At 42.3% G+C, this 23713-nt stretch overlaps 1 protein-coding gene across 1 annotated transcript in view; it reads left to right on the top strand.

The window, feature by feature from the left end:
- The window catches only part of SLC35F1 (solute carrier family 35 member F1), a 233073-nt gene that overhangs the window by 686 nt on the left and 208674 nt on the right, over window positions 1-23713 (top strand). The gene's annotated exons all lie outside the window — the stretch shown is intronic.

Below are 23713 nucleotides of genomic sequence, written 5' to 3'. Positions count from 1 at the left end.
CCGCCGGTGCCGCTCGCACCTGCCGTACCCGCAGGCACAGCTTCCGCAGCGGAGCCTCCGCGCCGCCCGCCTGCTCCGGCTCTCCTGGCCCGTCGCGGACGGGCGAGGGCCAGCGGGAGCAGGGAGCCGATATCCCCGCTGCCGCAGCCCGGCCGGTGGCGGAGGCGCCGCCGGGGAAGTTGGAGCGCGGGTGGCGGGGAAGGGGCGGCCCCCGGGGCTCCTGGTCGGGTCCGCCAGCAGCGGCCGGGCGCGGCCTGATGCTCCGGAGTGCCGAGGGGCGCCGTGCGGGATCTTTGCCCGATTCCGACCAGCTCGCGTGGCCAGGGAGCAGCACGCTGGGCTTGCGGGAGCGGGATGCTGGCGAGAGGCGAGCCGGTCGGTTCGCCCGTGCGTGTGGCTCAGAATGGTCAGTGCAAAGATGGGAAAACTGCCGGGTACTCGGAGTAAATTGTTTCGCCGAAGGCACAAGAAAACGCTGGAACCATCTTACTTTAATCCTTTACACTCACCTCTCTGCCAGTTGTTTCTTTTGCACTTCATTTGATTAGGGCAGAGGTTTTTAGTACAAAACACAGTCCATTCAGTGCCTCCTGCCTGAAAAGCCAGCTGGAGCCATCACTTCTGCCTAATGACTCTTACGTGCTAAACAGAGCAGTTGCAGCAATGAGGTGGTGTGTACCAGCGTTGGCCTCATTGTCCCAGCTTTAGTTTCAGATATGTGTAATACAGACGAGCTCCTGAACCCCCTATCTCGATAGGTTTGAGGATGAAGGTCGTTGACCCTTTCAAGCTTCCAAATGTTAGGAAATTACCATTCTTACCAGTGTTACATTGTTTACAAATACATGAAGCTATTTGCTCTCAGGACATCGCTATTACATGCAGTTAATTACTGATTAGCAATCTAGGAGGATTTTCCAAAGCATCAATAAGGGAGGAAATATTTATCTTTTGTTATCTGAGCATGAGAAGGATTGAAAAGAAGCTGAAACAAGTAAGAGCTGTTTCAACTCAATTACACGTTTTCTTGTACATATGGATTTGTAACTCTCAGTAAAGTAAAATTCACTCAATTCCTCAACTTGACAGTCTGTGACATCTTAGATGTCCTGTGTTTGCAAGAGCCTGCTCTCCTTTTCCATGATTATCCTGAGGTGTGTGTCAGTCCTGAAATACAGCACTAGAGAAAACAGGTTTTTCTCAGGGCCTGCAAGAGATATATGAAGATGCAGTGAAGGGATCAGATACAAAAGCAATCGGTTCTCCTGTGCAAGGGTGGTAATAGTGACTGCTGGGGGGTCATCAAATTGACCACAGTCATCGTGGCTTCAAGGTGCTGGATTAGTTCATATGGTTTAGGTAGTTACCATCCTTATGCATATATATGACTCCCAGCCATAGATAAAGCATCAAATCAATATTTATTGTTCTTTATATGTGATTGAAATGAGAATATCTAGGTTGTGATGGGTTTATTTTCTTTTGGGTTTTTGTTTGTTTAGGGGTTTTGTTTGATTTATAAGGGGAAAAGGGTAGAAATTGGCTCTGGTGACCAAAGTTCAAGTCTCTGTTGTAATTCACAAACTTGAATGTAGAAATGAGATCTCCCATTGCCCAGAGGAGCACCCTAACACACAGGAGCTCAGTCACTTTTTCATTTATGTGTTCTTCTTTTCTCTTCCTCAAACATGAAATGAGTAAAATTTTTTCAAATGTGTGTGATTTATAGACAGGGAGAAGACTTGTTAATAAAATATTTTAGTCCTTAGCCAATCCCACAGCACATCAATGGAAATTTTGTCCAAGTTACGTTTCCATAAGTTTCTTTCAGCTTTCCGTGGGAACTAATGTCTCAGTCCATGTAACATCAGGGCTTTCATCAGTGCTTCTGTTGATACAGTGAAATCAGTCCTGACCTAGTGAAATGAATCCTGACACAATGTTTATATTTTCATCTTCTACAGAGACAATAGCATGCAAATACATGAGGGAAAGGAAGAAATATGTATGCCATATCTGTAAAGCAGGAGCTCAGAACAAACCAAACGTTGGCTTTTCCAATTGTTTTTCTACTGGAAAAGGGTAGCACTTTCTCTGTGCTGTCTATACTTTGTGTGCACTGTTTACTTGAGACCCATTTGTGAAAGATTCCTGATCTACCCATTGTGATGAGCTCATGTGCTTCTGTTTTCTGCTAGACAAAGTACAGGATCCTCAGGCAGACATCAAAATAAAAAGGTTGACAACAGCTGGGGCTGCCAGGAACCTGTTTATAGCTGGTAGAATCATAGAATGGTTTGGGTTGGAAGGGACCTTTAAAGATCACCTAATCCAACTCCTGCTGCATTCAGCAGGAACATCTTCAACTAGATCAGGTTGCTCAGTCACATCCAACCTGACCTGGAACGTTTTCAGGGATGAGGCATCTACCACATCTCTGAGCAACCTGTTTGCATGTTTTTCACCACCCTCATTGTAAAAAACTTCTTCCTTATATCTTAACTGAATCGAATTCTCTAATTTAAAATGCTTATCCTGTCACAAGAGACTCTGATAAGAAGTCTGTGCCCAGGAAGGGAACAGACTGATGTGGCCAGGGAGGAAACAAGACAGGAGAAGAATGGGGATAGACACTGGCCGAAAGTGAACATTGTTTCTCTCTCACTTTATATTTAGCAGTTTGATCACCCAGACACTTGCTGATTCCTGAATTGCCTTTGAAGGTTCTTCTTAAAGTTGTTTTACAAGCTATAGAAGCTTATTTTAAGTTCACATTCCAACCTCTCCTCTTTATTCACTCAATAGATCCCCAAGTAATAGTGAAACACTGGAACAACACACCCCCCCCCCCCAAGGGTGTTTGAGAGAGAATACACTGAAAGCAGAGCTGTTTGACTGTAAAACTCTATTTTAGTGATCACAGCAAACACTGCACTCAGAAAAAAGTTGACCATAACAGAAAACAAAAGTAAAACACAAAAGTGAAGGTTCAGAATCATGGAGGACTGAGGATGTGCAACAAAATTGTGGAATTTACTGGAATAATTTGAGTATAAATTCTGGGCTGCCAGTGATGGTGAACATGATCTGCTGCAATAGGATCAAACTTCCAGTTATCCTTGAGGAAGATGTGGTGCTTAGGGACATGGTGTAATGGTGGACCTGGCAGTGCTGGGCTAATGGTTGGACTCAATGATCTGAGAGGTCTTTTCCAACCTTAATGATTCTATGGTTTTGAGTAGGGAGAGGGTGGCTTTGAATTGCTGTTGCATTAAGGGGAAATGTTGTCGTGATTACATACTGTGGATATGGTCCTGGACCTGTGACTCACACCCATGGTCCATAAATCCCAGCTGCAGGGATTGCCTAGTGCCTTCCTTGGGACACTTTCTGAGCAGGTGTCTCTGACTGAACCTGTCCTGCTGTATTGCAGGGGAGAGCAAAAAGAATGTTGTCTGCTTGATTGCTTACTTCTTCAAAATTCTGTGAAGCCAAAATTGGATTCCACCAACTCTGTCTGCTTGTAGAGGACCACTTAATGAGCAGTGACTCACCTGCTCCGCGTTGCCTCCCACCTATAGCGGCAAGCAAGAAAATAAGGAGAAAATCACGCGGCTTGGAGTTCTGTGGTCCTCCACGCCTCCACCCTGGCACCTGCGTTATTTCAGAGATACCTGTTGGTGGGTCTCAATTGTCTGGCTGTATTCCAGCACAGAGAGGAGGCTTGTCTCCCTTTCTTGCACTCCCTAGGTGATCTGAAGGGCAGAGAATCACCTGCCACCAGTGGCCCCTGAAGTCTTTTGAGCTAATTTACAGGTTGATCTCATGTTGGGAAGGCTGGTTATCACCTCTTTAGAGGAACTGGACAGACAATAAACATTGATGAAACATGGGGGGAACAGGTTACCAAACAATGTCTTTGGGGCGTTCTTACAAATTATGTCTCTAAATAAGAGCGAACAAGTAAGATATCTGCTTATATATGCACATTATCTCTGTAGTCCTGGGCACCAGGACAAGGAAGGAAAATGTAGTTTCTGAAAGGAACATGAGTTAATATCTTTAGATGCTATGACAAAGTGATTTTAGGAAACTAAATGAGATTATTCTGTGAAACACAAAGAACCATGGCTGCGTCAATGAAGTCGGGTCTCCAGAGTAACGTTTTAGGCACTGCTATTGTGACATATACCTTTTTCTGGGTTTACCCACTTCTATCTCTTAGTCCTTTCTTAAGGGATACTATATATAAAAATCCAGCTGTGCCTTATCTTGCTGTTTCAAGGATGTCTTCATGGGCTTTTTCTTGCTCTCTGTTGCTAAATGGCATTTTGTAGTTCTTAGAAGTTTCCTAAGAAGGGTATCAGAATATTAGAGACATACTTGAATAAGAAAATGGAAAAAGAGTTATTTCAGCCATTCAGTCCCATGCCATCTTTTAAACACCTTTGTAGTTATGTTCTCTGCACTAGTGAATTGTGAAAACTTTCTCAGGAGCAGTATGAGTCTCTTTCTACTTCTTTGCTCACTTTCTTACTTTATCAGATAAATTTTAACCTTGTGCATAAAGTGCAAAGTCTAATTCCTGTCTTAGGAAAAGGAAGAAAAAATAATGTTGCTAATAAGTATAATTCATTAAGCTAGACCGTGATTTATTGAACAAAATTATATGAACAAAAGCAATTTAGATTCTTACTGTCAGAAAGCCTGGCTGTTTGGGTGCAGGTTGAATAAAAGTTTTGCTTTTTTAGTATGTTACAGGCCCAGTTCATCCCTGATACTGGAGTTGAGGAAGTTTGGCCCACTAGCTGTTTAACTTTGAGCTTGAACTGTGTGTCAAAGCTACTAATTCTTCAGAGACGAGAGCTGTTTAAATGGCACTGCAAGTATCAAAAGCTATAACCTAATGGTTTTTCTCCTAATAACATGTATCTACATAGTAAATCTGACAGAGGGGTTTACCTACCAGAAAGAACCTGAAACTGAATAGTACTGAAATAAGGCAATGTGTTACATTGCCCCAAAGCAGTAACGTTTTTCAGTTGACTGATCAGAGAGGCAAACAAACCAAATAATTGATGGCATTTCCTTAATGAGAAGCAAGTCAAGGATCAAACATATCATTTTTGAATCCAAACCTTCAGTTGCTTTGCTTTCTTCTTCAAAACAAAAGAATTTGCTTCCTTTGGGATTTTTATTCTTTAAAAGTACAAATAGCTTCTCAAAGTCCACCCAGAATAATGGTGACAGAGCTCAATTTAGAGACCTATAGTTCTCCTTTTAGGTAAAAATATTTATACCATTCTGAAGTAAGTTAAAGAAAATGAGTTCAGAGCATAGATAAAGCAACTAGGTTGGCTTTCTTGTGCCTGTTGGTATTATTCTTTTTGGTCAAGGAAGTGGGAAGGTCATATCTGCCCATAGGAAAGCATTCTGGCAGAGGATATAGAAATCAAGTGATGAAAAATTGTCCACTGTTTCTTTTTGTCATTAATTTGCTTTTAATTGTCATTTTGTAAGCAAGTGACCTCTGCAAATTAGCTATGTTCCTAATAATTTAGGTGAATAAGGGAAATATCTGCAAAACCTGAGAAAAAGATGTTCTTCCCCTTCCTCTCCAAACAACTGATGTCAGTGGATGCACACTTACTTATTGGCATGCCATGGTACACTTAAAATGCTTTGATTTAGGAGCGAAGATGAGCTAAAGTACATAAAGCTTCCATTTTGCTGCTGTAGCACATACTGGAAATCCATCCAAGTATGGTTTCAAAGTTTCTGAGTGTGGTTTCCTAACAGGTTTAGAAGCCAGGATTGGAAAGCTTTGTACCCCTTACCTTGCTTTCACTTCTGAGAATTTGCACTTTAGGAGATACAAGCCTTGCCCGTCCTGTTCTGAAATAGGGATTGTTTAGTGTGATTTGATATGATAAGTCCACTGTAATTCAAACCCAGCAGTCCACATACTGATTGGGAAAAGACTTTCCCTAGGAGAGGCTGTTCAGCGAAATATGTGGGTGTCTTCTGTCTACCTATGACATTCAAAATGCCGATACTTACTGGGTGCCTGTCTGTAACTGGGAGTTTTTGACACTGGATGTTCTGTGGGCTTTGGGAAGGGGTTACTGCCTCTTGAACTAAGGGGATTTCAAAGGAGCAGCACCGTAAATGGCTCCACAGAGAATGAGGGAGGAATGGACAGAGTGGTTCTTATGGGATGGACAGAGCAGCTTTAATGTGCTAATGAGGGGAAGGCCAGATGCCAGCAGCGATCAGAAGGGCTCTTTGTGGCTCTGTCTCTTTGGAGATGGCTGGAGTCTCTGTCCTTATCGGGGTTGTTTCTGCAGGGAGAGGGAAACACTGGGGCTATTAGTGAGGTGTTCCCTTCCTTTAAGTCCGCAGATAGCCTTACAGATCAGCACTTGAATACTGATTAGGGCTAATTACCAAGAAAGCTTAGGAAAAAGAAGTTGTTGAAGAAGCTTGACTTTATAAACTACAAAAAATCACCCCCCAAACCCAACAACAAGAGAAATCTCATGCTCAGAATCTTGTGAGCTGAGCTCAAACTAAACTGAAATCACCTGTTACAAGAACAGCTACATAGGGACTCATAAATTGCTATGACTGTAAAGTGTGTAAGTATTGGTGGTTCTGAAATTCATGTTGTGAACTGTCTAATCTACCTGTCTGTGTTATTTATGTCTGTCATCTGTCTCGCTGAGTTTTTTGCTGAAAACACACCAGTTTTGAAACTTGTCTTTCAGCTTTCTCTGACTTGGTTTTTCTCATGATTTAAGAAAACATTTCAATACATATTCTCTCTCAGTCATTTTTCTCAGAGACACCAAATGATTGAGGTAGCAGGTTTAACTCCCATGCATCATGTTCTCCTCAGTACGGCTGGAGCTAAAGAGCCAGAGATGCAGGAGGGAGTGTCCCCACAGCCTGGCCTTGCTCAGTTAGAGCACCTGTACAGCAACACTGTGCCGTACATCTGCAAGGAGTGTGACAGCTTTTTGGATGTGCCATGGTACACGGGGATAACCAGATAATTTCCTAGATGAGGTGGATGACCCTTGATCTCACCAGAAAGGTCTGTACACAAATGACGCTATGTAGGTGCCACAGTAAAAAATAGGGACACTTATTAAGACAGCCTTCTGTTTGTAGCCGATACAGTAATTTCAGTCATAGAATCATAGAATCGACTGGGTTGGAAAGGACCTCCAAGAGCATGAAGTCCAACCTTTGATCCACTACCACCATGGTTACTAGACCATGGCACTAAGTGCCACATCCAGTCTCATCTTAAAAACCTCCAGGGATGGTGAATCCACCACCTCTCTGGGCAGCCCATTCCAATGTCTGATTACCCTCTCTGTAAAGAATTTCTTCCTAATATCCAACATAAACCTCTTCTGGCAGAGCTTAAGACCATGCCCTCTTGTCTTACTGAGAGCTGCCTGGGAGAAGAGACCAACTCCCACCTGGCTACAGCCTCCTTTCAGGGAGCTGTAGGGAGTGATGAGGTCTCCCCTGAGCCTCCTCTTCTCCAGACTAAACAACCCCAGCTCCCTCAGCCTCTCCTCATAGGACTTGTGTTCAAGTCCCTTCACCAGCGTTGTTTCTCTTTTCTGGACCTGCTCCAGCACCTCAATATCCTTCCTGAAATGAGGGGCCCAGAACTGGACACAGTACTCCAGGTGTGGCCTCACCAGCGCTGAGTAGAGGGGAAGAATCACTTCCCTGGTCCTGGTGGCCACACTGTTCCTGATACAGGCCAGGATGCCACTGGCCTTCTTAGCCACCTGGGCACACTGCTGCCTCATGTTCAGCTTCTTGTCAATCCAAACTCCCAGGTCCCTTTCTGCCTGGCTGCTCTCCAGCCACTCTGTCCCCAGCCTGTAGCACTGCAGGGGGTTGTTGTGGCCAAAGTGCAGGACCCAGCACTTGACCTTTTTGAACCTCATCCCGCTGGAATCAGCCCAACTCTCCAGTCTGTCCAGGTTCCTCTGCAGAGCCCTCCTGCCTTCCAGCTGATCGACACTCCTTAATTTCAGTTTCCTCTTGGTGTGGTGGTCGGTTGCTTCCTTGCAGTGCCTGTTCCCCATGTGATGTGAGAGGCTACACTCTGCCTTCAGATAGATCTGATCTGTGGCAATGTGTAGGAACTTAAGAGCTGGATAGCGAATCTTCTCTTTTTTTCTGTCAGAAAATGTAGATGAGTCAAAGCCTTGTTAAGAAGGATTGGACTTTCTCAAGAATGCATGTCCAGACTGGATTCTTTTGGATGGAGAATGAGTAAGACTTCATGGTAACATGGTGAAAGCAGTACTTAAGTAGGAGACCAGGTTTAACTCTGCTTTTCTGCATCCCTGAGGGCTGCTGTGAACACACAAATTTTGAGGTTCTCTTGGGATAAAGAGCTTCAACAGATTGTGGCATTGTCTTAATGCAAAATATGAGAAGTTTTGAAAATTAAAAGTTTGGAAATAGAAGATGATTTTTTGCCCAAGTCATCTCCCAAGACATTTCAGGCTTCGAAGTGTTAATTTACAAAAGCACATTATGCTTGAAACAGATTTCTGCATCTCTAATACAGATAAATTAAGTAATTTATGTCCAGTAGCAAGACCATAATTATTACCTCCCAAACCCTCATGTTAATTGCAACCTGTAAGCCAGTATTAGCTGATGATGGAATGAAAACAAAATTTGAAACATTTATAGTGATGGCCATTAGTTTACTTAGTCGTCTCTGGTGTTCATTTCTCAAAGAAGCTGTTGTGCATGTGTCCAGAAGCCTACTTCACTGCATGGAATTGAGCTGCGCTGATTTTAAAAGGGTGCTGTCTTCTGTGCCACATTCATTTTCATTACTTTTCTCATCAGGCAAGTGTTTTGATGGGACTTGGCTTTTTGTGCTTTCCATGTGGTAGAAATGGAAAATGAGTTAAGAGGAGACTAAATGTTTCCCCCTGTTTAGTGAAATAGAGAGGAAGCTGTTGGCAGCATGGGAGAGAGATAGCAGAATCTGTTCCTGCTCTGATACCTCTTCATCAACCTCTTCAAAGAGGGAGAGAGCTCCACAGCTCCACTCCCGGATCTCTCAAGGCTATGAAAATTCTGATCCTTAATGTAGCCTTGGGGTGTCTAGCTGAGAGCTTTTCACAGTAAGAGGTAGTTTGAGGGAATTGGGATGGGCTGAATGAGAATGGTGGCTACAAAGTAGAAGGGGGGGAGTTCTCTCTGCCTTATTTTGAAAAGAGGAGGTAGATGTCTAACTCTTTAAGAGGAGGCCTGAGGTCACTGAAAGGTGGGGCCCAAATGCTCCAAGGAGGGATAAGGCACAAGCTGTACTCTACTCTGTGCTTTCTGTTTTTTACCAAGATTTTGGTCTTTGTCTACCCAGGTGCCCCTGTGACTTTCCCAAGATGCAATATTTTTCTGCATGGATCTTTGTGGGTTTTTTGACCCTATGATGCTGAGACAAATGCTAGAAAATACTTACTAAAATTAAATAAATTACCTTGTGATTATTTTGAGGCCAGGTATTTTATGGAGTTTAAATAGCTCTGTATTTTCAGTGGCCTCTGCAGCCTGATTTGGGCCATTTGCCTCCTGAAATCTCTTCTTGCTAGAAGCTGAGCACCATAATGAAACTAAATGTTTCTTTCCTGTCACTCTTTTTCCTTTTATTTCTCTGCTGCTACAGACATGAAATTCTTTTGATTATGTTTTTTTTTAACTCCCTGCTGCCAGTATATTGAGGTCTGTAGGAAGTGTCCTGGGTAGACTGAAAGTGAGGAAGGACAGCAAATAGCAAGTAGGCTGGGAAGAGTTGAGCAGGGAGCTGGGAAATATTTTAATGGGTATGGGATTTAATACTTGAAGAAAATAAAACTTTAATGTTGTAGATATAATTTTCTTTGGACTGGGTAGGAGGATTAAGTACTGTCAGGCAGAAAAAGTTTCCAAGCTTCATATACTGTAGTGGGGAAAAAGCCAGCACCTTAATATATGTAGTGATCAACTACCTGATATGCACACATAACTTCCACTCAGATTTTGGGTACTTGACCCCCACTGTTGGGTGCCTGATGTGCTGAGGGGGATGCTTTCTAGAAAAATGACTTTTTTTCCTGGAATTTAGAGATTACCATTTGCAGAAGTGCTATCCAGCTTGTCCCAGAGCAGACAACCACCTGTGGGTAGCCCTGAAGACCCTGTTCCACTGCCTCCTCTTCACGTCCTACTACCAAAGATGCTTTGCTTTGATTTAGTGCTTGCAAGAATTTTTTTGATGGTATACTTCAGTGGGTTTTTTGGGTCCAGCTTGTGGTGGGGGAATCATGTATTTGAAGACGTTCAGTAGATTCCAGAATATTTGGAGGACTTAATCCAGTAGCACAGGGGCAAGCTGGTGTGATGATTGTCATACATGTATGAAGTCACTCTTACTGGCATTGAAAAGGAAAATTTCAGGTTTTCTCTCATTTAAACAAAAAGATGACAGCAGAACTAGTGTTCAGTAGCAGAAATGCGCTTAGGGAGTGAGGCAGAGCCATGTGATGGTGGTTAAAGGGTTTGCCAGTAATGGAAGTTACATTGGATTTGTATTAACCAAGTGAAATCTCTGGCATTCAGAGTTGGTCCTGCTCTAAAGAGGTTAATTGAGTTTAAAACACCAAATAATTTCCTAGTAATTCACTTGGAAAAAAGGTCTCTGTGTCTGTGCCTCTGTATAAAAATGTGAGATCTTTTAGGATGAACTACAAGTTACCCAAATTCAACATGCCGTTATAAATAATGAAATTCTAGCACATTCTAACTTGTAGAAAAATGTCCGTTAAATTTGATGTCTAAAATTGTTCATACGTATTCAATTTGGTATGTATTAGTGTGTTAATGGAACTTATTATTACTCAGCTAGATTAATTTATTAGATTTATCTTCACATTACAACCTATAGATGTATTGAGACATGAGCCCACAGAATCAATACCAATTTCTTTTCTCATTTATGAATGTTCTTACTAACATCCAAATACTGTTACATTCGAGAGTATTTAACTGCCATTTATTTTGAACCATACACTCTGACAATTTTAAATTTGTCTTTCTTCCTTATCCTTTAATGATTATTTTTTTCCATGTATGTGGGCTCTGTTTGAGCAAAATGCCGTGCATCAAGCATGAAATGAGTCATGATCATACTCTGGTCGCTGCAACTAGTCAGCAATTTAGGTACTTGCAAGATTAGGGCTCTGAGACCAGACCTAATCTTTAAGATGCATTTTGGCTGCTGTTCTGTGTGACAGGCCCAAAGCAGGATAGGGAACAAAGGTGCAAATGTAACTTGCAACTAAGTTGCCTGCCAAATGTAGCCTGTTTTCCTTTGAACAGCAGCCATGTGTGCATTTATCTTTCAGAAACAGCTCTGTTTGACTGAGAAGCAGTAGCAAAGACCCGCTGAAATGGATAACTGATGCGGGATATGTGGATAACTTGTTCACTTGCTTCCAGAGCTTGGGCATTAGACAGGAGCTGTTGAAAGCTTGTGGTCAGAAGGTGGGGGCCAGAACAAGCATGGAGAGAGAAAGCTATATGATCACCTCTGCCCATGCTGCCAGTTCAAGACTGGTAGACAGCATTGATGGTAGGGAGAGACAAGTTTTCAGGCAGTTCTGGCACTGGCATTTCTGTTCCAATCACAGCACCAGTGGTACTTGGGAATAATGTCCTTCGTTCCTCTAGATGGACCAGAAATGTTCGGTAAGTCTTGGGAAGAGAATTGCTGAGACTGGTTGATCAGCCCATCCAAAGCAGATCACCAAATGTTTATGTGGAGAAATCTCCAGCAGCTGCATACACACAGAGATAATGTTTCATCCAGTGGTCTGTAAGGTGAAACTCTATAAAACTAAGTCTTCTCCAGACAGCCTGTCTTTTTTCCAGTAAAAGTTGCTGTGTCCACTGAGTATACTGCTTATCTCACCACTTTTTGGCCTTAACTGTTGCTGCTGTAGCTGCCGCATTTGCATCGCTGTACTTACCGGGTATTAAAAGCTCAAGCCTGATAAACAAAATACAGCATGCACAAAAAGACCAGTCAGGTGATAAAGGGAAACTGAGGGAAAAAATCACCCCCAAAACCATCATATACATATTATCAGAGTTAGAAAAATGGGGAGATGCCCTATGAATACTGGCTGCCTGATCCATTTGTGGGCTTTGGGACCAAAGTCAGAGCGTGATGATTTGTGTTATCCTGACTGTGCTTGACTAAGAGTTGCAGCAGAGCTGATGGACAAAATGCAGTTCAACCAACCTGTTTCAGGGCAGGGCAGGGAGGGGTGGACTTTTGCCTGTTTTGTTCTCAGCTGTATTGCAGCAACAGATGAGAGGAAATACTGTATTCTAAAGAACTTGGGGAGAAATTACATACAGTAGCTCCTGATTTACAGTCCAAGATTGGACACCAATTGGTTTTTTGGCCCTCTGCAAATCTCTCAACCTCCTTGGGTCTGGTTCAGCACCTGTAAAATGAGGATAATTAAACTTAACTATCTAGAAGAGTTGTTCATTAGTTAATGCTTGTAAAATGCTATACACTGCTATAAAATACAGCATAGTACTCAGAAGCATCTGGTCTATAATTACTGTAGTGCTTCTTTGAAACTTTATGGGCAAACTTTGCCAAGAAATAAAATAAGTAATGTGTAGTACATGTAGGCTTCAGGAGATGAGGGAGAGACATCTAACTTTCACAGGCATCTAACTTTCCTGAGGTACCTCCTGTCAGAATACAAAGGGAGATTTCCCAAGAGCACCTGAAGTGGCCTGGCACTGAAACTGATGTCAGATGAAGCTGGCACTGCAGAATGAGGCTCTGGCAGGTGGTAGAAGAGATCCTTGCTCTAATCATAACTTCTCATTTCTATTCTTGACTCTGTCCCCAGCTTCTTCCCCCTTTATTGTGCCAGTGGAGCTGTTTGCAGAGTGGCATGGAGAAACAGGTTGATGGTTTGATTCAGATGGGAAAAAAATGGGAAAAAGTTTCTGTTGTTGTTGGTTTGTATTTCCAGATGCATATTTTCTCTAGTGTATTTTATCGTGTGGTTATAAACATATAGACTAACACAGTGGAGAGGCTGGTGCGGGGATGAGAACGAAAGTCTGGAGAGAAAACAAGTCTGGGGCTGCTGAAACTCTCCTGACACTGGAGATAATCCCACAAACCATGTTACCCAGACACAGAAGATGTTGCCGTCACAGAGGTTTGAAAGTGTGTTAGTGAGCTAAACTTTTTAGCTGACTCCAAAGACAAGTTTTGCTGACTTTACTGGAGATGTGTATGGCAGCGTAGAGAGATCATTTGGTGAAGAGCTGATCCTGGCTGAAGCTCATCACGTTGTGTGAAACTCTGCTAACAAAAAAAGGGAGGAGCTAAGGATATGCTAGAGATAAGCCTGTAATAATCTCTGAGATTTGCATCTGGACACTATTCCTTGGGATACTTATGACGTGAATATGTGCACCATATGAACAATGCACGTGCATACACACATATTGATTTGGTTTAATAGGAGACTGTTAAAAAAAATAATTAAGCAGTGGTGGAGGGAAGAAACCATTTCCAAATCCACCATTCCTTCCTTGATGCCTAGAAATTGTTTAGGAGAAGGTCATGAGTTACCTGATGTGAAGATTCAACCTCTCAGTCATTTCACAGAGCTGGGTAAGATAAACATGAGCTAAGGCTGAGTAATGAGTTTGTTCTTAAATCAGTTTCGTGAACTGCCAAAAGGAGGTCTCACTTCTGTCCCCTCCGTGCTCCTGGCCAAATTGCTCCTTCTGCTTTTGCTAAGACGAATCTGGTTTCTGTCACATCTCACAGTCAGCTCACTAAAATCACAGATAATTAACCTGGCTGAAAAAGGTTGCTGTTGTAGCTGGGTTTTTAGTTAACTTTTGATTGGACAAATGCCTGGACTGATGAAAGAAAGGAGGCTGTGAGCAGGGAACGGGGAGGAGCAAGGGCAGAGGAGGTGGGGAAAACAGGGTTTGGAGGTAAAAGAAACTGGAAAGAAGGAAGGGAAAGTAAATCTTTCTGTGGTCTCAAGCTTTTGTTTTTCATCTGTATTATAATACCATGTCTGGCTTGTTGCCAAAGTCCTTAGCTTCCTCCTGCCCATGCTGTCCTGCCTTCTCCAGTGTTACAAACCCTAGTGCTCATGTTCCTGAGAAGAGTGGTGATGAACACGTTAGACCTGTTGAGTATTGACAGCTGGTAAACAATCAGCTGTAGCCATTTCCTCCCTCAGATGGGGTGAAGTGATATGATTATACCCAGAGAGGAAGGTGGCCAGGCATGGGTTAGCACGGGTCTGAATAGAGCTAGTGGAAGCATTTGTGCTGTTAGACCTGCGTGTACTTGCTGTGTGCTGCTGGAGGCGTGATGCAGCCCTAAAGTGACAATAGTCTTCTGTGTTACACATTAAATTCACTTATTTTTAGGCAGACCTGAGTTCAGTGAAGATGGGCATTTATGAAAAACCTTTGTATAAGCATGCTCTGTGTTTCCATTATCCCTGATAGAGGTTTTTCATAGTAACTAGAAGAAAGACGTATGTTCAGCGGGTCTAAAATCATTCTATCTAGTGTGCGGCATTGCTCCTGTGGGATTTGTGACTCACTTCTGCCTCTCTACCAACACATGCAGTAACTTCTTTGCTGCAGTTGATTAGAAAAATAGGCAAATCAGTGGCCAGTGAACTGGTTTGTCTCCCTTTCTGTGATGGCATGTGATGTATTATAGTATTCTCGTATTTGTTACGTGGTGAATACATCCAAGGAGTCTTTCTGCTGTACCTTTTGCAATCGGACATGTCTATCTCGTATTGGCCTTATTAGCCACCAGTGTGCTTGTAATAAATGTGGATAGAGCCTTTCCCAAATCTTCATTCGCAAAGCCTAGCCATGATGATGAGCTGTTTTTATTTGGCTGATGTGACCTTGGAGGCTTATTGGTATTCCTTGGCCCCTTTCTTTCTAGAGCCAGCAGCCATGCACTTGCTTTCCCAAAAACTGTGCCTTTGAGGGTGTCCTCTGATCTGCGATCCTATAGTTTCAGTTACCAAAATAATTTCTTAAGAGCAAAATACCACCAATTTGATCACCTCGGGAACGATCACGAGATTGCACTGACATAGACACTTTTCTGGAAGCATTTTTCTGTTAGTCCTGCTTCCCAAATCAATTCTGTATCCTCCTAGCTGTTACATCTTCACTTGCAGTACTGCTGTGGAGAGGTGCTGCACAGTTCCGATGTATCGCTTCACAAAAACATCTCTCCAGCAGCAGGTAAAGCTGTTGTATTTGGAGCACCAAAACCATAGGCAGAGGTAAGGAGGAACATAGGTGTTGTAGAAGATAATAAGCATAAAAGACTATGGCTGTGTACTGTGCCAGGAGAGAAATAAAGGATTAACAAATCCAGACAGAGACCATCTCCCATTGTTCTATTCTTCATTGTGATTCTATTGAAAAAAGATGGAAGTGATAATAGAAATTCCAGATCAGGGCCCAAAGCTTCTTTAGGTTGTGACTTTCTCTTAACAAGAAAAAAAAAATTAAAAAAAGGGGAGGGGACATTGTGCTTCATCCAGCTTTTAGCAAATATGAGATTATGCTTAAATTTCTTGGAAAATTAGTTTTATGAGCAGATTACCACTTTCCAATCCCTGAAACGTAGTTTTAGGACACTGTACTTTTGTGACTTGGGTCAGAGGGTTGTAATTTTGTCTGTATGAACTGAATGTGTCATTGTTTATAGGTCTGGGTGTTAACATCAGTATTTTTTTGTGAAAGCAAGTTTGGCCATGGGACATTTGTGATACTTGCTTTTTGGCTTATGCTTTAATGCAGGAATTTCTCAGGTTCACGGTTCCCCTCTCTTCCTTGGGGTACTGTACACTCAGATGTACAGATACTGAGACCGGTCTTGTTTTAGGAAGCTTAAACCATTAATGTTGCCACAATCCTACTCTCAGCTAAAGTTTTAAGGTCTTGTAAATAAATACAATCCAGGTTGGTATCTAATTGGTTAACAAAAACCCTAAAAAACCACAGAAATAATCCCACACATTGCATGGGCTAGTGGGGTGACCATGTTCAGACTGGGAATCGGTCTGTTAGTAGGAGTATCTGTTTATTTTAAAAGAAAACAAAATAACAATACACCTCTCCTCAACCCCCCTCCCCAACACCCCTTCCCTCTGGGGAAAAAAAACCAAACCCACACCAAAAACTCCTACAAAAAGCAGCAACTTTACTAGAGGGCAATATACAACAGTTTGTGTTTTGATCCCAAAATGAATGACCAGGAAGCTAGGGAAGAAGCTTTCAGGTAAATTCTGCCAGTGTTTGAATCCCAATTGTTGCGAGTGGAGAAATGCAACACAACAAAAATCTCCATCTCATTCTGCCTTTCTGTCTCAGTATGCTTCTGTGGCATAGAAATGAATTATCATGGAGGGAAGGACCTGTTTCTTTGCTGTTTTAGTGTTTACTAATGGCTCTGCTCTGATTTCATGTAGGCAGAGATTGCCAATGAACTAACTTGCAGGTGTGGTTATGGTATAACCACATTGGCTGTTTTTATAAACTCAGTGATGGTGATGTACTGAAAGAGGTGGGGAATCGGTTTTGTATGAAAGACTTATGGCGAAGAAAATATATGATCAGTGCAGGAAAAAGTGGTACATCAGCTCTTAGGATGAATTCCTACCTGGAATCAAAATACACAGTACCCACAGTTTTGTTTTCCTATCTGCCGTTTCCCTCTTCCTCCTTCTCCCCCTAAATGCAGTTTCCCTCTGCAGCCACAGCAGCACCATGGTTTCAAGACTTCCTATAAAGGAAGGGGGAGTATGGGGAGAGTCCCCCATGCCTAGTTAAGAGGGTCTATTATAGAGGATTAACTGCGTCCAAACAATGAAACCCCTCGAGGAGCCCGTTACCCTTTTGAGATTCGTGTGTGGGTAAGAGGGCACACTGATGTCCCTGTATCCCAGCCCAAGTGCGTGTAGTGTGATGCCCTGGTTGCCATGACAATTAATCGCGGCTTTTAAGGGCTGGTGTCGACTACAGATCCCTGTAAATTGCCTGGAAGACTAGTTAAAGCTGCTCCGGAGGCACCTTTATCTGATTTTACCCCAGAAGAAGAGATGGAGAGGTTTTATTCTTCCTACTTGTAAAAAAAGGCAGAATAACTTGGTATATGCTGTTGGACTGGCTTTCACTTTCCTGGGCTTGATGAGACACAGAGAACTTTTGTGAAGAACATTTACGAAATAGACAGGATTGTGCTGTGTCCAGCTCTGTGCATGTAGTCTCCATGTGACCAGCAGATTGTGCATACATGGGAGGTATAAGAAGTATAGTCTTCAAGAGGTGTGCATGACTATTTATTTTTTTTTTTGCTAGAAGGTTTGCACTGGGCAATTATTATGTATGTCTTTGGCTTTTCTTTGTGTCTTAAAAAAAGAACAACAGGGAATTACTCTCTGCTATATCAAGCAGAGCAAGACTGATTCTGCATTTGCCTGTTTGCATAGATAATGCGAGAGAAATAGGAGATGTTTCCCATGTCATTAGTCCAGAAACCTGAACAGCAGTGAATGCAAATACTTCTTAAAAGTCTTCCTGTAGGTTAGAGCCCCGTTCATTGGAAAGGCAGTCTTAATTTCCTCAATATGTTATTAAAATAGTTGGAAAAACCTGTCCAGAAGTTTGAGAAGGTTTTTTTCCTTCCTTGAAGGCATTAAAGTCTCTGTTACCTTTAATGTTGCTTCTCAAGGAAAAAAAAAACAACAAAACCAAACCACTAAAACCAAACTCCATGAAGGGAAACAAGTTTAAAGGGATAAGTTATCAAATGCACAATATTCTGTCTTAACCTTAAACAAAAGGAGAACTATGATTCAGTCTCTCTTTTTTTTTTTTTTTAAATAAATGTCACCTTGATACATACACATTTGTATATGCAACATATGTCTGTGGAAACTTCCAATTACTTTTACTGGAGATAGTGGGTAAGATGTTGGCATTCTTTAGTATGTCAGATCAGAGTCAAATATGCTAAAATAGATTAGGTAACTTTGATTATCAAAGTGTTAATAGCTGTGTGCGCTCAGTGCATGCAATATATCCTAGTTTTGGGTGATTAGTTTAGTCGTGTTGGTCACAGAGACAGGAATATACCATTTACAGGACCATAGGTGCAAAATACTGGCTTACTGTATTTTTGGAATTTCAGTACACCATGAGCATTGGGTACTACTGTTGATAATTAAACCGTGGCTAAAGAAATAGTTCTGTTTCATTTTGCATATCACTGTAATCTTCCAGAATTGGTCAAACCGGGGCAGCTTCAGGACAAGTAATCAAAATGAATGGACCCAACCCACAGTGTATGTCTCTGCAGCCATTGCCTCTATCCTTTATCAAAGAGTTTTAAACTGAAAGTGTCTAGCATTGCTGTTCAAGGCCTGCAGGCTAAGGTCGTGTTTATTTAATTTGTATCCTCCAGGATCAGCTTTCCTGTGTGAAACAAAAACTAGTTAAATAAAAAGCAGTCTCCTCCCTTCCTTCCTTTTCACAGTGCCTGTGAAAATCCCTTTCTCAGGTCGGTGTTCTTCCTGGTCAGCAGAGAATAGTGAAAAGCCCCGAGGCAGGTGGTGTCTTCGAGAGTACCTGCTCTCCTTACTTCTAGCCCTGGAAGTAGTAGTCTGAGAGGTTAACATCCTCTGGACTTGTCTTGCCTTTGACAGTCAGAACCCCCTCTTGACATCCAGAATGAAGGCTTGCAGTGGCGGTGAGATAGAGCAGGTTTCAGTTCCTGCTGTATTTGTAGAGGCTCTGCATCCAGGATGATTCTGATGATTCAGAAAAACAAAGATTTGAACTTCAGTATGCCCACACCCGTGCTACTGCCAGAACTACCAAACTGTAGCCTCTTGCACTGTTTTTCCCATGAAACTGTGTTGAAGCCAGTTTTTTTTTTTTCCAATACAATGTGTTTGGGTTCTTTTCCCCCCTTTAATGTGATGTAGTACAATGATGGTATTTTTGCTTCAGGCAGCCCTGCGTATGTAAGCAGTGCTTGCCTTGAATATGTCAGTGGATTACACAGGTTCTGGTTGTTGTGCACTACATTGTGTTTAGCCATCATCCTGTATTTTACAGAAGTCCTGAAAACTTCTTTTCATCCTTCTTCATCCACTGTAGTGCCAGGACTCCCCTCTGTGAAAATGGTGAGACAGGTTCTCAGGGCTTTTCTTAAGTGACACTCCCCCAGGTCCCAGTGGGATTGTACGGGAGGCTGATGGAGGCTGGGTGGAGATAGCCTACCGCACTTGCAGACAGCTGAGACTGCTCTCCAGTTACAGTATCTTGAAGCCCAGCCGAATAATATATAACAGTTTCTTTACATCTGCTGGCAATGCAAGAAGAAACTAGCTCTTGTTTGATACTACCCTGAGTTTTCACTACTAAAACCCCTGGGTTCCTGCCACCTCAGGGCCACCAGTCATCTGTCAGGAGCCACTGTGGTGCATGGTGGAAGGTGCTGCTGCCATTTGTGTCACTGCCACCAGCCATGGCCCTGCTCTGCTCTCATGGGCTGGCTTTTGCACTGAGCCCTGCAGCATTGTGCCCGTTCCACCTGCCCTGGGAAACAATTTTATTTTATTTTTGTCCTTTTAATTCCTTGATTTTGTGAAGCACTAGTTATTGTCCCTTTTCCCCTGCTCCCTATGTGGCTGCTGTTCCCTTCACCCCCTCACCTTCAGCTTTCCCTTCTTTCTTGTCCCCGGCTTGGCTGCCTCTTCTTCTTGCCCTTCCCCACAGAATAAGATATTCTTAGGCAAGGGTCAGATGCTCAGGTCTCTTGGGAAAAGTAGTTCAGTGTTCTGAGACTGAAATAGCACAGTGGCTTTTTGGTGCCTGCTGGGAGGAGTCACTAGCCTGTATCATTTCCCCTGACTTCTCTGGGCTCTCATGGAGTTATTCAGCCCTACTTAAACATGCAGGCTTGAAGGGGCTCAGAGGAGCAGAAGTGAGTTTGGTCTGTTTTCCCATGACTTTAATTTGTATAGAATGTCTTACAAAAGCAACATGTCTAATTAAAATTAAATACAAACTTACATTAAGAGTTGGGTTTTGCGATTGAAATTGTTCAATGTGGCAACCATTGGGTTGTAAATGATGTCTTTGTGGCAGCAGCCTCGAGCAGGGCTTTGCACTGCTGTTCTGGTATCGTGCACTCAGGGCTGTGGATCTTCCAGCTGCAGAGGAAACCATTTGAGGCACAGTATCTCCTCTAGTGAAGAGCAGTTTTAACTTAGCAAGGATATACTGAAATCTGTTATTTGTAGCTGGCAAGATTAATGCTGTAGTGGGATAATTACAAGGTAGTGGTATGAACACAGAACAAAGCTTCTTCAGTTTTAACCCATGTTCTGACATGCAGTCCCTGCCTGTTGAGCAAGGTATTTCCCAGGTTTGCTTCGGATTTTCCCCCTTGGATGCAAAAACCAGCCCTATATCAGGAGACTTGGACTGTTTAATGAAAAAACCTGAAAATATATTTATCAATGCTTCTAATTTGTATTGTAAATCCGGACTGGCAAGGAGAGTTAGAGGCTAGAAAGCCATGACACAGATATAGAAGAGTCTCTTCCAGCTCTTGCTGAAAGCTCAAGAAAACATAAAAGGGCAGTGTAATTGGGGCACTGCTGAATTATGTATAATATTGGCATCAAGTTCTCTATTAGTTTAATTTTGGTAATGCTTTCTTTCTTGCCAACAGAATAGTCTCTGTAAATAAGCTACCTCCTTGTTTGCTTGCATTCCCTGATTATATGCAATTATCCCTTGACTGTTATGGCTTTTTAAATTAATACCAAGCTCAGATGGGTAGGTATTCTAGGATTGCATCTGAAATATTCATTGCTTTAACTGACCACATAAATGCACATACTTCAACCCCAAAACTGGGAAAAGCCATTCTGCTGACAGCTACACTACCTTTCTTCAATTTTTGTACCATTGGAATCACTTGCCACAATAAGAGTGGTCTCTGACATAGTTTTAAATAGACTGTACCCTTTTAAAGGAGGTAAAATTGAGAGTTAATTTTTCTATGAACATAATATTTCTAGAGTTTTTACATTTTAAAGTTGACCTGGTAAGGTAATAACAAACCTGGACAGAAGGTTTTTGTCCAGCCTCAGATCCAGACGTGCCTGCAAGTACATTTTTTGCCTACTTTGCAGATCACAACCTTTGCAGCACATCCACATCCTCCTTAACTTGTGGAAATGTCTGTTCTATGTCTCAGTTCCATGTCTCTGGGGCACTGGTATATTTACCACCTAAGAGATGGAACACAAATTTCTCCCTTGTCAGAGTCAAATAGCTATCTATAAATGCAGTGGTCTGGCCTTGATATGATAGACTAATATATGCATTCATAAGCCCAGATAAATAAGACTGGGATTCAGATTTCAGGGTACAGAAATCTACAGCAGACTGTTATTTGGACAAAGAGACAATAATTGACAAACTAATGTTCACTGCAGTTAATGAACCTGAAATTTCAGTCTTGAATATTCGAAAAAGATTAACTTCAGCATATAGAAAATAAAGATCAATGTGGAGCATTTTAGAAAAATGTGTGTTTTGTTGTGAAACTTGTAGAGTTTGGCACTACAGAGGTAGGAAGAATCAACAATCACATCTTATGTGGTGTCTGAAGATGGTAAAAAAATGGAACGTAATTCTCAAGTGTTTTGGTATCTGTGTATAGTGACATGGCATACTCATAAAAACTAGCTTCAACATAAACCCTCTTTGTTCATCATGGGCTATAGTAATATGCTTAACATAAGATTTATTAACTTCCTAAATAAAATATTACTTTCCAATATTTTGAGTTGAATTTTGCTGATTTAGGATAAAAATTAGCCTCAAAATGCATTGAAAGAGATCTCTACCCTCCAGTATGTCAAAGATAGATTTATCCCCCAAAAGCTCTCTATTTTTTATTTAGCTTTTCTCCTTCCTGCCTTTACAAGAAGCTTTTGTGATATTATCTTTTCTGCAAAGTTCCTAACTCTGTGTTGTCTTGCAATATGCTCTTAGAAAAGAGGTTATATTTATTTTGGGGTAGGAACACTGAAAGATGTGAAAGAACATGTACCAACTAACCTGTGTGTCCTACTCATTTTTATTTTTAAGGGACAAAACCTGAAAGTCTTACTTTCCTGTGCTGTAGCAGAAGGCATTTGAGATATCTCAAAAAAGACATAATTAGAACTAATAGGATAGATACAAAAGCTGGGTAAAATAAAGAACAGGGCTTGATGGTAATACCCATTTGAATGTAGACTGATCTTTCACAGAAGAAGAGATACCATCCAAACTAAATCACAGAAAGCGCTTCCAAACCCACGTAGAGGAGATTGTTCTCTGATGATGGGAGGAAAAGGGAGGCACAGATGATCTAAAACATCCTTTGTCTCTCTAATATCCGTGATTTTTTTTTTTTTTTTAGCTTTTTGTCAAAACCAAAATGTCAGAGTTAATAAAGAAAGGGATGGAGGATTTCTATCTCAGGTCTAAATGTCACTATAGATTACTATTTTCTGTTTCTCTTGGTGCAGGGTATGTTTTGCACAGGCATCATTCCTGTGCACGGGCAGGTACAAGACCCTGAGCAGTGGGCTCTGGTTACCCCCACAGAGTCCCCCATGCCCTTGCCCTCTGAGCAGTGATGGGGATTAGAGCATCGTCCCAGACCATGGCTGGCCTACCCCCCCAGGGGTTTCCCGTGAGCAGAGCAGCAGTGTCCTTGGCGGCTGTTGCCGGGTGTGACCGCGCACAGGAGACGGGGCACTGCTGTAGCTCCCCCATCTTTGATGTGCTGCTGGGCTGCTTTGTGCAGCGTGGTCTTCTGGTTCCCTCCTTTGTGGCACCTAAACTGTGATTAAAGCCTCAGTGAGTGTCCCTCCGCTAGGCAACGGGGGAACAGCGCCTGGAATCCACTCAGTTCATTGATAAAACTCGAGCCTGAAAGAATGATGATGCTTTTGTGCAAGTGCATCCAGGCTTCTGCAACAGCCTGACTGCCGCCAAATTCTGCCGCCCCGGCCCTCTGTTGCTTAATCTAAGCTGCTGGGAAATTGCCTCTTGGGACCCGCTCTGAACTTTTAAATATCTTGTGTTAAAATAAGGTATTGTCACAAAATACTACGTGAACTCAGGGGCCCTGAGGACTTTCTCATAGGATTGTGAGCATTTGGAAGCAGAAATGTAGCAAAGACCTACTGCATGAGGAAGTGAAGCAGCATTTTGTAGCTACTTTGAAAGATAAAAGAAAACACCGGACAGAAAGTAGTGTGTTGCTTGTTTGGTTTCCCTTCCCCCCCCCCCAAATGTGAAACAATGGCAATGTCCTAATAGCCAAACAATAAATGAACTGGGTGTGAGGTATGTATTTCTTTGCCTACCAGCCTGAGAGCAGATATTGCATCTAAAACAAATGGGTGAAATTTGACTAAATTAACAGAGTAGCACTGGCTTGAAGTCTCACTCTCCCCACTCTAATTATTATTTCTTATGGAAGCCCCAGTTGATCTCCAAG

The sequence above is a fragment of the Manacus candei genome, unplaced genomic scaffold (genome assembly GCF_025592945.1).
Source record: "Manacus candei isolate 608988 ecotype Guabito, Panama unplaced genomic scaffold, ASM2559294v1 h1tg000034l, whole genome shotgun sequence".
NCBI classification, from domain to species: domain Eukaryota; kingdom Metazoa; phylum Chordata; class Aves; order Passeriformes; family Pipridae; genus Manacus; species Manacus candei.
Note: the sequence above shows the minus strand (reverse complement) of the source record. Positions and strands in the feature narration are given on the sequence as shown.